Consider the following 12823-nt stretch of genomic DNA (forward strand, 5'->3'; position numbering starts at 1 on the left):
TGTACCATTGTCAAACATCAGTTTGCTATATTTTTGTGTGAGCTTATTTTTGGGTTTTCTATCCTATCCCATTGCTCTTTTTTCTATCCTTTTTTCAGTACAAATGTCAAATATCTCGACTAGTAAATAAGTCATGAAATCAGGGAGTGTGAATACAGTTTGTTCTTTTTCAAAATTGTTTTGCTATTCTAATTACTTTGCCTTTCATTTGCATTTTAGTATCACCTTGCCAGTATCTGGAAAAACAAACAAACAAACAAAAAAAAACGCTTGCTGAAATTTTAGTAAGGGTTGTGTTGAATCTGTGTATCACTTTGGGAAGAATTGCTATCTTGAAAATATTTAGTCTTCCAATCCATGAACATAGATCACTCTTCATTTGTTTAGACATGTATTAATTTATAATAGAAATGTCTTGTAGTTTTTAGTGTACAAATCTTGTCCTACTTCAGTTAGTGTTTTTTCAAAATTTTATTCTTTTTGACACTATTACAAATAGATTGTTTTCAAATTTTCATTTTTTAGATTGTTTTTTGCAGAAAATTAAAGTAGATTTTTATTTATTGACCTTGCATACAGGGACCTTGCTAAACTGACTTATTAGTTCTAACTCTGTGTGTGTGTGTGTGTGTGTGTGTGTGTGTGTGTGTGTGTGTGTGTGTGTATGTGTATATGTGTGTGTGTAGTGTGTGTGTACTCAGGATTTTTTACACACAGTTTTGTTTTGTTTTTTTGCTCTTCTTACTATATTAGCTATAATTTCCAATGATCATGTTGAATAGACATGGAGAGAGCACATATAAATTTCAAAAGTGCTGAAATAAGTTTTTTTGGTGTCATTTTTGATCCACTTTATAGTTGATGTTGGTGGGACAGTATTTGTCAACTTTTTTTTATTCAGGAATGGCTCAAAATTCACTCTGAAATATGCTTTTAAATGTATCTGCTCGTCACAAAATAAAACTTTACTAAGCACAAAGTGAAGATGAGAGATGATAGTAATTGAGAAATCAAAGTAAATTAGGCATGGGCCCACACTGCAACTAAACATATTTCAAGTGGATAATGATTCCTTGTAAAATAAAACCAAAAACCTGTAGTCAACAGAATTTTTATTGCTAATATATTGGGTACAGTTTGATTGTGAGAATACTCAAAATTGCTGGTAACAAGGACTTCTTAGATAAGAAAATATAACTAGATTTTCAAAATGGCCTATTTCTAAACCTTTTACCCATTTTTACCTAAATTATATATAAAACCCCATAGAGAGTTTATATAACCAGAGTTTTAAATAACTAATTGAAAAATTATCTACTGAATTTGTTACACAAGAGCTCAATAATTCTGAAAAGAAAGGAAAGTTGTTGTATTAATAAATTTAGAAATAATTATAGGGAATATATAAAAAATTCCATATACATTCCTTAAAACTAATAAAGCTGTATGTCTCTTTCAAGGCATAGTCTTCCAAATTTATGCCACTGTCCTATAATCCTTTTGAATTTAGTATATACCTTTATTTTAATCCCATCTGATGATGCTACAATTATTAGTTTCATTTCTTCACTGAAGAGTGAGCTCTGTAAACATTGTCTATCCAAGTAATCTATGTATCAAAAGTAATACTTTTGTGGAATAATAATTCGTTTCCTGGATATTTCAAAGTGATAGAGAATTACCTAAATAACAATAAATAGGTAAAGTTTTTAGTTATCTAAATCTAAATGTTGTTAGTATTTTTTAACACCAAAAATGATAATAGGAAACTGTAGCCATAATACAAATCTAAATGCTTTTGGAATGAGTATGTTGCCACTAACATACGTCAGTATGGTTTTGCCTCACTATAGAGATTTCGAAGAGTAAAACTGGAAGCTGTACAGTTGTGGGTCAAAGCCTGGAGAGTAACTTTTTAGTTAGTTGCACCTCTTTTATTATATTCTCTTAGTTCCACACACAAAAAGTTGAAAAACAAATATGTGCAATCCTGCATGGAATGTTAGAAAATTGTAAATGATGTATGAGATAAAAAACTACCCTTGTCTAAAAACCAACACACTGAGAGTTTAGCTGTTCTTGAACTGCTCTTTGTAAGACCAAGACCTGACAACTATCTCCTTTAAATAATGGATGTCTGTAACTTTAAAGGAAAGCCAAGAAAAAAAATTAGGGAGGAACTTTTTAGTTTCTTCCAAAGTTGGCTTTCATTATGTTCCAGACAAGAACTCTTTGCCTCTCTCAACAGGAATATCATACATCAGATATACTAGTCAATATTTCAAGATAAATATTGGACAGAGAGGTAATTTAATTTCTATTGTTTTTAATCTATTCAAATGCCAGGAAGTGAATCATCTATGAAACTTTCTAAGCACAGTTTTAGATCAAGATAACACTAGACCTTCCATACATATGGCAGCAATTTTAATATAAATTTTTTCTGTTTTGTGTTTAAAAATCATGCTTATATATATATACACACACACACACACATACACACACACACACGGAATCTTTATTTCCATAATTTGCAAATAATGATGTGCATGATTTCTAAATGTACTGCCACTTCACATGTATAATTTAACAAAGCAATAAATACATTGGAATAAGTGTAATGCATAAAGGAGATAAATAAACATATTTTTTTATCTAGGACAAAAATAACATTTACAAAAAATGTTTCTTATTTGATATCAGGATTCTTCAATCCTTTATTTGAAATTCACTGTAGGAATTTAGTTAACATTCTGGACACATTCCCATGGTATGTAAATGTTTTCAAGCATTTGGTATTGATGCTAGAGGCAAAGAAGAGTCATGTAATGTACATTTTCCAATTAAATGTCTAGATGCTTTTTTAGTAATCAAGGACTCATCTATGTGTCATAACACATAGTTTATCAAGCTATTAGCTGCTGGTTCAAGACTAGAGAAAATGCTAGCCTGGTTCACTGTAGGGAATGAGACTCTCAGGGCTGTTCACATCCAACATCATTTAAACCTCAATTTCCTCCCAGGGTCTTGGCCTTGAAAGAATCCCTACCAAGTCTCAGCATGCATTGACAAGAACTTATAAGCAGAGGCCTCTCCTTTCATATTGCCCAGCAGGTTGGTGGGGAGGTGTTCCTAATAATTCAGTGAGTTAAGTAAATGTTTCTTGTTATAACAACTTGTAACTCCAAACTCTGCATTCTTTCTACAGAAATATACTGGATTATGTTTCATCATCTAGGATTAACAAAACTATAACAGAAGTGCAATGTTGATTAAACAGAAGTTTTCTGTTCTTGAATGTCTAAACATCAATTATAATTTGTATCTTAGGGAAACCATAAGCCAAATACAATCAAGTAACTAAAAAATGGGTTTATGTAATGCACAAAGTTTTTAAAAGGAAGTCCAATAGGAAAGTAATTATTGCTTTATTTTAACTCATTGTATGTTTTGGAATACTATTCAGAATGTATTAAAAGGATTTAAATTACATTTCTAAAAGAAGGTTGAAAATCTTACAGATATAGATAAAGAAGCAAATAGAATAGAAATCTTGAACTTTAAGTTTAAGTCACATGATCTCTGGAGTTAGACAACAGTTGCTAATTTGTGTGCTTCCATTTATTAGCTGGGTGTACGCATTTTACTTCTCTGTTACTTCATCTTTAAATGAAGAGAATAACATTGATATGAAAGGACAGTCATAAGATTAAATGAGATAATATAAAATTTTACTACACTACCAGTCACAGAGCTATTATTTAAAAATTTTAATTCCCTACTTCTCACTTTTCCCATAGCTCTTTGAGAACCTTTAAATTTCTATAATTTGGGGATCAACCAGTTTCCTGGTGCAGTAATTTTTATTTAGAGACTATTATTGCTGAGTCATGCTATTCCAATTAGCATTCTTGATCTACTGGAAGGAAGACTGGCATCTGTTTGGTCCTGCTAAACCAGTTGATTTACCTACAGAAGGTTTACAAGAAGGCCATCGGGGACTCTGATTGATGTCCCGATAAATATATTGTTGGTCATACCATATTTCATCCATCTTATATTTTGAATGACTCAGTAGTTATTTGCAGCTCATAAACTTATGCTTTTTGAATGGACAGTGGTTTAGTTTGTGTCACCACAAGAATACTGAAGCAGGTAATTTATCACAAACCCTTGAATTTCTGTAATCTTAATAGCTACAAATGATAGCTTCTGTTATTCAGGTAGTTATACTCCATAAAGTTGGCAAGAATACTAAATTAACCATTGCTCCTAGGGGGAAAATAATGTTAAGTTCCTGCAATCTTCTGGTCACAACATCTTCACCAATGCATCAATATGTAATCTTGGTTTAGATGTGCTTCTGTTTAAAGGCACCTTATTTATTATATATTGAGGATTTATTAACATTGAACTCATGGCCAACAGCACTATAACTTGTGTATGAACAATGCTTATCTAACACATGCATTTTCTTTGCAAGGCACGTCACAGCCTTTTTGTACTTGAGAACTCTAGACAGCACTTGGTAAGACCTGCAAGAGCCACGGTGTTACTGGGATTGGGGTGACCCTAATGCAGATATGGCTGCAGTGGTGAAAAATTTATTCTTTGAGAATGAGATCTGTAATCTGCAACAGTATGGATGGAACTGGAGGGCATTATGTTAAGTGAAATAAACCAGGCACAGACAGACAAACTTCATGTGGGAACTAGTAATTAAAACAATTGAACTGATGGAGATAGAGAGTAGAATGATGGTTACCAGAGTCTGGTAAGGCTAGTGGTGGGTTGGGGGAAGGGATCGAAGGAAGGAGGGATGGCTAATGGGTACAAAAATATAATTAGATAGAATGAATACGATCTAATATTTGATAGCATGACACATGACAGGTTTACTACAGTCAAAAATAGTATATATTACATTTTTAAATAACTACTTTGTAACACAAAGAAAGAATAAATGCTTGATGTGATGGATACCCCATTTACCCTGATGTAATTATTTTGCATTGAATGCCTATATCAAAGTAACTCATGCACTCCCATAAATATATATGTGTATATATGTATCTACTATGTACCCACAAAAATTAAAATTTAATAATTAGAACAAAGATTTCAAATATTTTTTAAAAGAGAGCTAATGGTTTTGTCTCTGGAGGCAAGTGATTGTTCTAAGGTTAAGAGAATATATGTGACAAATTTTAAGAGCTTGTAATCATTGTATTTTATTTTATATGCTATGTTTTAATTGTAAGCAATTATTTGCTCTAAAAGAAAAGAAAAATTGACAACTTTACTCCTGATTTTAGTATGTACACGTTTATGTGCATTCTGTATGTGCATATACATGCAACGCATGTACACATACACTGTGCAAATGTGTCTCATGTAACAACCTCATGCTGCTGCCATGTTGTCTTTAGTTTATGGATTTATTATGCTTTCTTTTGTTTCTTGACTTATGTTTTTTTCTAGAACAGAGTTCCCCAACCTTTTTGGTAGCAGGGACTGGTTTTGTGGAAGACAATTTTTCCATGGACCAGAGTTGGGGATGGTTTCAGAATGATTCAAGTACATTACATTTGTTGTGCACTTTATTTCTATTATTATTACATTATAATATATAATGAAATAATTATACAACTCACCATAATATAGTATCAGTGGGAGCCCTCAGCTTGTTTTCCTGCAACTAGAGGGCCCCATCTGGGGGGATGGGAGACAGTGACAGATCATCAGGCATGAGATTCTCAAAGGGGGCATGCAACCTAGATCCCTCACAAGTGCGGTTCTCGATAGGGTTTGCACTCCTATGAAAACGTAATGCCGCCACTGATCTGACAGGAGGTGAAGCTCAGGTGGTAATATGAGCAATGGGGAGTGACTGCAAATACAGATGAAGCTTCCCTCACATCATTTGCTGCTTACCTCCTGCTGCATGGCCGGGTTCCTAACAAGCCATGGACCGGTACCTGTCCATGGCCTGGGAGCTGGGGAATCCTGTTCCGCACCGTATTCTTCTTCAGTCTGGTTTTTTTTTTTTTAGTGGCATGTTTACCTTATCTTCTATTGTCTTCTCTTTTCGTACCTTTATATAAATAGATCACAACCTTATTTTTTATTTGATTTGTAAAACTTACTTGATATCTCCCTGACTTTTCCCACCTTATCAGAAAAAAAGTCTTTCCTTCTAAGCTGCCACTTGAAATCTGTTCTAGCTTCCTTTTTTTTGTAATCTGAGGGTATTGAGAGGTGTAGCATTAAAATGGCAAATTAAGGCTGGGTGCTACCTTCCTTTCTTTTTCTTTTGAGAACATAGACTCATCTTTTTTTGGAATTATGTTAAATGTTCTGAAAGATTGTTAACTAAATGTAAGCAGAAGTGTATCTTTTTAAAAATTCAGCTTTTATTCTAGATACAGGCATACAAGTGCAGGTTTGTTATGTGGGTATACTGCACCCAGGTAGTAAGCACAGTACCTATTATATAACTTTTCAACCCATGCTGTCATCCTTCCCCCATCTAGTCAGCCATAGTGTCTGTTGTTCTTATATTTGTGTCTACGGGTGCTCAATGTTTAGCTCATTTATAAGTGAGAATACGTGGTATTTGGTTTCCTGTTGCTGCATTAATTCACTTGAGATTATGGCCTCCAGGTCCAATCATATTGTTGCAAAGGACATGATTTATTTCTTTGTTATGGTTGCAAAGTATTTCATGGTATATACGTATCACATTTTTTTAATCCAATCCGTCATTGATGGGCACCTAGGTTGATTCCGTGTCTGATATTGTTTGGCTGTGTTCCCACTCAAATCTCATCTTGAATTGTAGTTCCCATAATCTCCACATGTTGTAGGAGAGACCTGGCGGGAGGTAATTGAACTATAGGGGCAGTTACCTCCATGCTGTTCTCCTAACAGTGACTGAGTTCTCACAAGATCTGATGGTTTCCTCCACTTTGCTCTGCACTTCTTGCTGCTGCTATGTGAAGAACGATGTATTTTCTCCCCTTCCGCCATGAATTTCTTGAGGTCTCCTCACCCATGCTGAACTGTGAGTCAATAAAACCTGCCTCCTTTATACATTACTCAGTCTCAGGTACATCTTTATTAGCAGCATGAGAACGGATTAATACAGTGTATTGTTACCAGTAGAGTGGGGTGCTGCTATAAGGATAACTGAAAATGTGGAAGCAACTTTGGAACTGAGTGACAGGCACAAGTTGGAAAAGTTTTGAGGGCTCAAAAGAAGACAGGAAAACGTGGGAAAGTTTGGACCTTCCTAGAGACTTGTTGAATGGCTTTGTACAAAATGCTGATAGTTACATGGACAATGAAGTACAGGCTGAGGCATTCTAAGATGGAGATGGGGAACTTGGGAAATGGAGTTAAGGTCACTCTTGCTATGCAAAGAAACTGGCAGCATTTTGCCCTTGCCCTAGAAATCTGTGAAATTTTGAACTTGAGAATGATGATTTAGGGTAGCTAGTGGAAGAAATTTCTAAGCAATAAAGCATTCAAGAGGAAGCAGAGCATATAAGTTCGGAAAATTTGCAGCCTGACGATGCAGTAGAAAAGAAAAACCCATTTTCTGGGGGAAATTCAAGGCAGGTGAAGAAATATGCATAAGTAATGAGGAGTCAAATGTTAATCACCAAGACAATGAGGAAAATGTCTCCAGGGCATTTCAGAGACCTTTGCAGTAGCCTCTCCCATCAAGACCCAAAGACCTAGGAGGAAAAAATGGTTTCCTGGGCAGGGCTCAGGGCCCCCCTGCTGTGTGCAATCTAGGGACTTGGTGCCCTGTGTCCCAGCAATCCCAACCATGTCTAAAAGGGGCCAAGGTACAGCTCAGGCCATTGCTTCAGAGGGTGCAAGCCCCAAGCCTTGGCAGCTTCTACATGGTGTTGAGTCTGCAGGTGTGTACAGAAGTCAAGAACTGATGTTTGCAAATCTCCACCTAGATTTCAGAGGATGTATGGAAATGCCTGAATGTCCAGGAAGAGGTGTGCTGCAGGGGCACAGCCCTCATGGCTAATCTCTGCTAGGGCAGTATGGAAGAAAAATATGGGGCAGGAGCCTCTACACAGAGTCCCCACTGGGGCACTGTCTAATGAAGCTGTGAGAAGAGGGCCACCATCCTCCAGACCCCAGAATGGTAGATCCACTGACAGCTTGCAATGTACACCTGAAAAAGCCCAGGCACTCAACGCCAGCCTATGAAAGTAGCCAGGAGGGAGGCGGTACCTTGCATAGCGATAGGGGCAGAGCTGCCCAAGGCCATAGGATCCCATCTCTTGCCTCAACGTGACCTGGATATGAGACACAGAGTTGAAGGAGATCATTTTGGAAGTTTAAGGTTTAATAACTGCCTTATTGGATTTAGGACTTCCATGAGGCCTAAATCCCCTTTATTTTGGCCAATTTCTCCCATTTAGAATGGGTGCATTTACCCAGGGCCTGTGCCCTGATTGTATCCAGGAAGTAACTAACTTCCTTTTGATTTTATAAGCTCATAGGCAGAAGGGACTTGCCTTGTCTCAGATGAGACTTTGGACTTAAACATTTGGGTTAATGCTGGAATGAGCTAAGACTTTGGGGAACTGTTGGAAATGCATGATTGTGTTTTGAAATGTGAGCACATGAGATTTGGGAGGGGCAAGGGGCATAATGATGTGGTTTAACTGTGTTCTCACACAAATCTCATCTTGAACTTCAGTTCCCATAATCCCCCTGTGTTTTAAGAGGGACCCAGTAGAAGGTAATTCAATAATGGCGGTGGTTACCTCCATGCTGTTCTCCTGATAGTGACTTAATTCTTACAAGATCTGATAGTTTTATAAAGGACCTTCTCCTCCCTCACTCTGAACTCCTTGCTCCTGCCACGTGAAGAAAGATGTGTTTGATTCCCCTTCCACCATAATTGTAAGTTTCCTGAGGCCTCCCCAGCCATGCTGAACTGTAAGTCAATAAGACCTGTTTCCTTTATAAGCTACCCAGTCTTGGGTATGTCTTTATTAGCAGCATGAGAAGGGACTGATAAAATGTTTTTGCTATTGTGAATAGTGTGGCAGTGAACATATGAATTAATGTGTCATTTTGGCATAATCATCTCTTTTCCTCTGGGTATTTACCCAGTAGTGGATTACTGGGTTGAATGGTAGCTTTGTTTTTACTTTTTGAGAAATCTCCAAACTGCTCTCCACAGTGGCTGAAATAATTTGCATTCCTACTAAGACTTTTTAAGTGTTTCTTTTTTTTTTTTTCCCATAGCTTTACCAGAATCTGTTATTTTTGGTTTTCAACTTTTTAATAGTAACCATTCTAACTGGTGTGAGATAGTATCTCATTGTGGTTTTTGATTTGCATTTCTCTGATAATTAGAGATGATGAGCATATTTTCATATGTTTGATTACTTATACTCCTTTTGAGGATTGTCTGTTCATGTTATTTCTTCATTATTTAATGGAGTTATTTGTTTCTTGCTTGCTGATTTAAGTTCCTTATTGATTCTGGATATTAGACCTTTGATGAATGCATAGTTTGCAAATATTTTCTCCCAATCTGTAGGTTGTCTATTTACTCTATTGATAGTTTCTCTTACTGTGCAGAAGCTATGTAGTTTAATTTGGTCTCACACGTCAATTTTTGTTTTTGTTGTAATTCACTTGGGGACTTAGCCAAATACCCTTATCAACAGAAATGTATTTGAATTCTAAGGAAAATAACTCCTATCCTGAAAACTTTTCTACTTAGAGCCCTAAAAGTAGTAATCTCCAGTACTCTCTCCTGCATCTACTTCTGAAGCACTGAGGTATTTAAACACTAACATCCTTGATGATTGGTAGGGGATTATTTTGAGTACTTTTCTGTTTATTCAGTCAACTTCTCTTCTAATTAATTGAATGTGTGTTGGGAAGGGGTGTGCATTAGTGAAAAATGTCAATTTTTCTCTACCTACCTCCTTTCCCCAGTACCTCCTCTGGGAATTAGGACAGAAAGTTGGGTTCCACTCTTTGACCATTAAGAGTTTTCTTGTTCTTTGTTTATCCACCATTTTAGAGAATGTGACTGCACTTCAATGATAAAAGTTTTGCAGAACTCCATTATTGTGTTCATATTTGTCAGAATTTCATGAAGGAAATCTGTGATCTTCTATTCTGCTACTTGTATGCAGAATACTCAACACTTTAATTTTAATTAGAGAAAAAATTAAAGTCAAAATCATTGCCTACTTTCCTCAAATTTTCCCAGGAAATAAAAAAGTGCTTCTAATTTGCAGAAATCATAAAATTTTTTAGTGAATACAGTTCAGTGAAACTTTTTATGAATACATTTAAGAAAAACATAACCAGACTTATTTTGAAAATTATATAAATTTTCTAATAAATATCTTATTTAGGAACTTCTTGAGTGTTACTTCCATACGTGACTGTGATTTTTGAGAGAAAACATAAATTAAATATGAATCTAAATATTAAAAGTCAAAATGTAAAATTTATGTCAAATGAAATGTGATAACTCTAGACATAATTTATATTTTTATACTGCCACTGAGTCAATTATGACCAAACACTGTATTCTTTACTTGGATTAAGCAACAATACAAAATAACTACTAGTATTTTACTCAGTAATTGCTTAAACTATAGCAATGTAACAAAAGAAAGAATGAATAGGAGAGAGAGGGGATGGGGAGAGAGAGAGAAGGAAGGAAGGAAGGAAGGAAAAAAAGAAGGAAAAGGAAAAAGAAAGAATGAAAGAGTTAAATAGGGCTATGTCTATGAAGTCTGAAGTTATTAATTAGCTAAATGTCTGAAACTTTTTAAAATATAACATACTAAATTTTTAACTGTTCTTTTCTCAAATATTAAATGAAGGCTCACTAAATCTAATCACAAGGCCAGTCATCAGCGCTTTGTTTGTCAAATGGTTTAGGTTCATAAACTATGATCTTTGGGACATATGCCTAGAAAAATTTTCAGTAGTTTATTTAAGAAAGAAAAATCAAACCATCTCTGGGAGATGTTAGCTTTTTTTTTCTGTAAATTGTACTAATACACAAACATGGTAAAATTCCTTTACCTCTTTAGTTGAAAAATTCCTTTACCTCTTAGGAGCTATAGTCACGTTCAAGAATCTTAGAGTCTCTCTCTTCTCCTTTATTTTTTTTCCTTTCTCTCTTTTTCTGACGTAAGTGTTTTGTTTTGTTTTTGGTTTCTGGTTTTTCAGCTTTTACTTTGCTCAGGACATCAGACTAGGCTACTATGTGCCCCATTTAGCTCCCAACTGAGCCTTTTGTTCATAACCAGTGGGTTGGCTAGTTCCCAATTTCTTTCTGTTTTTGGCTGTTTTTCCTTTCTCTGCTTTGTCTCAGCTGGTCTGCCAGCCTGTAGAGACGACTGCCTCACTATTTCATGTGTATTGGATTCAGCAAATATTGTAACTGCAACTGTTGCCTATTTAGGGTTCCTCCATTTCACTGACAAGAAGCTGTTGCATCATGCACAGCTGAAAGACAAGGCTCACGATGTCTGTTTACTCGGTCTTTTTTGTGGGGATAAAACAAACTTTGACTACAGTGCTTTCCAATATTTTTTTACATGACTGTTACTGTGTTAAATAGAACACTATCACAATTTTTAAAGTAATTTCCATGGATTCCAAGTCACATTTCACATCTAACTCTACTTAACAGGATTGAAACACACAGGTGAATGCAAATGGGGGAAGCTTAAGATAAAAGAACAGAGTTAGCATACTAAGAAAGTGCTGGAATAAAATCTAGGTAATTAACAGAATAGCCATACTCAGTGAAATAGCCACAGCTGGGACCAGGGAAGATGTAGTTCTTACACTGGTCTGTTCAGTCTCCTTTGTAAGCAGACCCACCTGTTGCTAGTGAGTCACCAGTATTCAATTTGTGCAATAGTGACATGTCTACAGCCACAGTTGCTTATTCCATGCGTGAAAGCACACTAAAGTTCCGGCAGTCTGACTGAAGGATGACTCAACTACCAAGACTCAACTCAAGCAGAACTTCCTTAGTAAGGCCTCCTCTAGTCTTCAGTAAAAGTAAGTGCTTCTGCCTCAGGGTCTACAGAAGCTGAGACACACCACTAACATGACATCTATCACATACTACTGTCATTGTCTTCACACTGATGAGTCTCATCCACAGGACCTCAGTTGGAGGTGAGTGGAAAATAATCATGTTAAAAACACCTGCACAACTGCAACAAGAGGTTTTTTTCTTGGTCTTTCTGAATTTTGCCTGCTAAGACCTACTTACCCCTACACACAAATTTGTCTTTTAACTGTTCTGTGAACATATATTGGTTTAATATTTTACCTTTGCTGTTGTGCTACCTGAACTGCAGAATTGAGTCTCTGAATTGCATGTTATAGTAACACAGTCTATTTTCAGGTGAATAAATTTTTTCTCCCCTAAAATAGTTTGCGGATAAGCCTGACACTATAAAAACACACATACACTACAGGGCCTCGATCCTTTATCTACAATTCTAAAATCTGAACTCTGAAAATTAAAAAAAAAGTTTGTTTTGCTTTGTTTTTGGTTATTTTCGTTGCTGCTTTTATTTTTTGTTAACTCTCATTTGGCAGCACAATCTAATGTCACTGGAACTCATTTGCTGGCAAAACCAAACCAAAACTGATATGTGAATAATTGTGGTCTTTATTTATTCTGTGGTATTTGAAAAGACATATTTTATATAAAGAAATAGTAATGTGTTTCATTATAAGATGCTGTCCAAACCCTACTGAGATGTTTTATATCATAAAGTATATTTTC

Source organism: Macaca nemestrina, chromosome 16 (genome assembly GCF_043159975.1).
Source record: "Macaca nemestrina isolate mMacNem1 chromosome 16, mMacNem.hap1, whole genome shotgun sequence".
Taxonomy (NCBI): domain Eukaryota; kingdom Metazoa; phylum Chordata; class Mammalia; order Primates; family Cercopithecidae; genus Macaca; species Macaca nemestrina.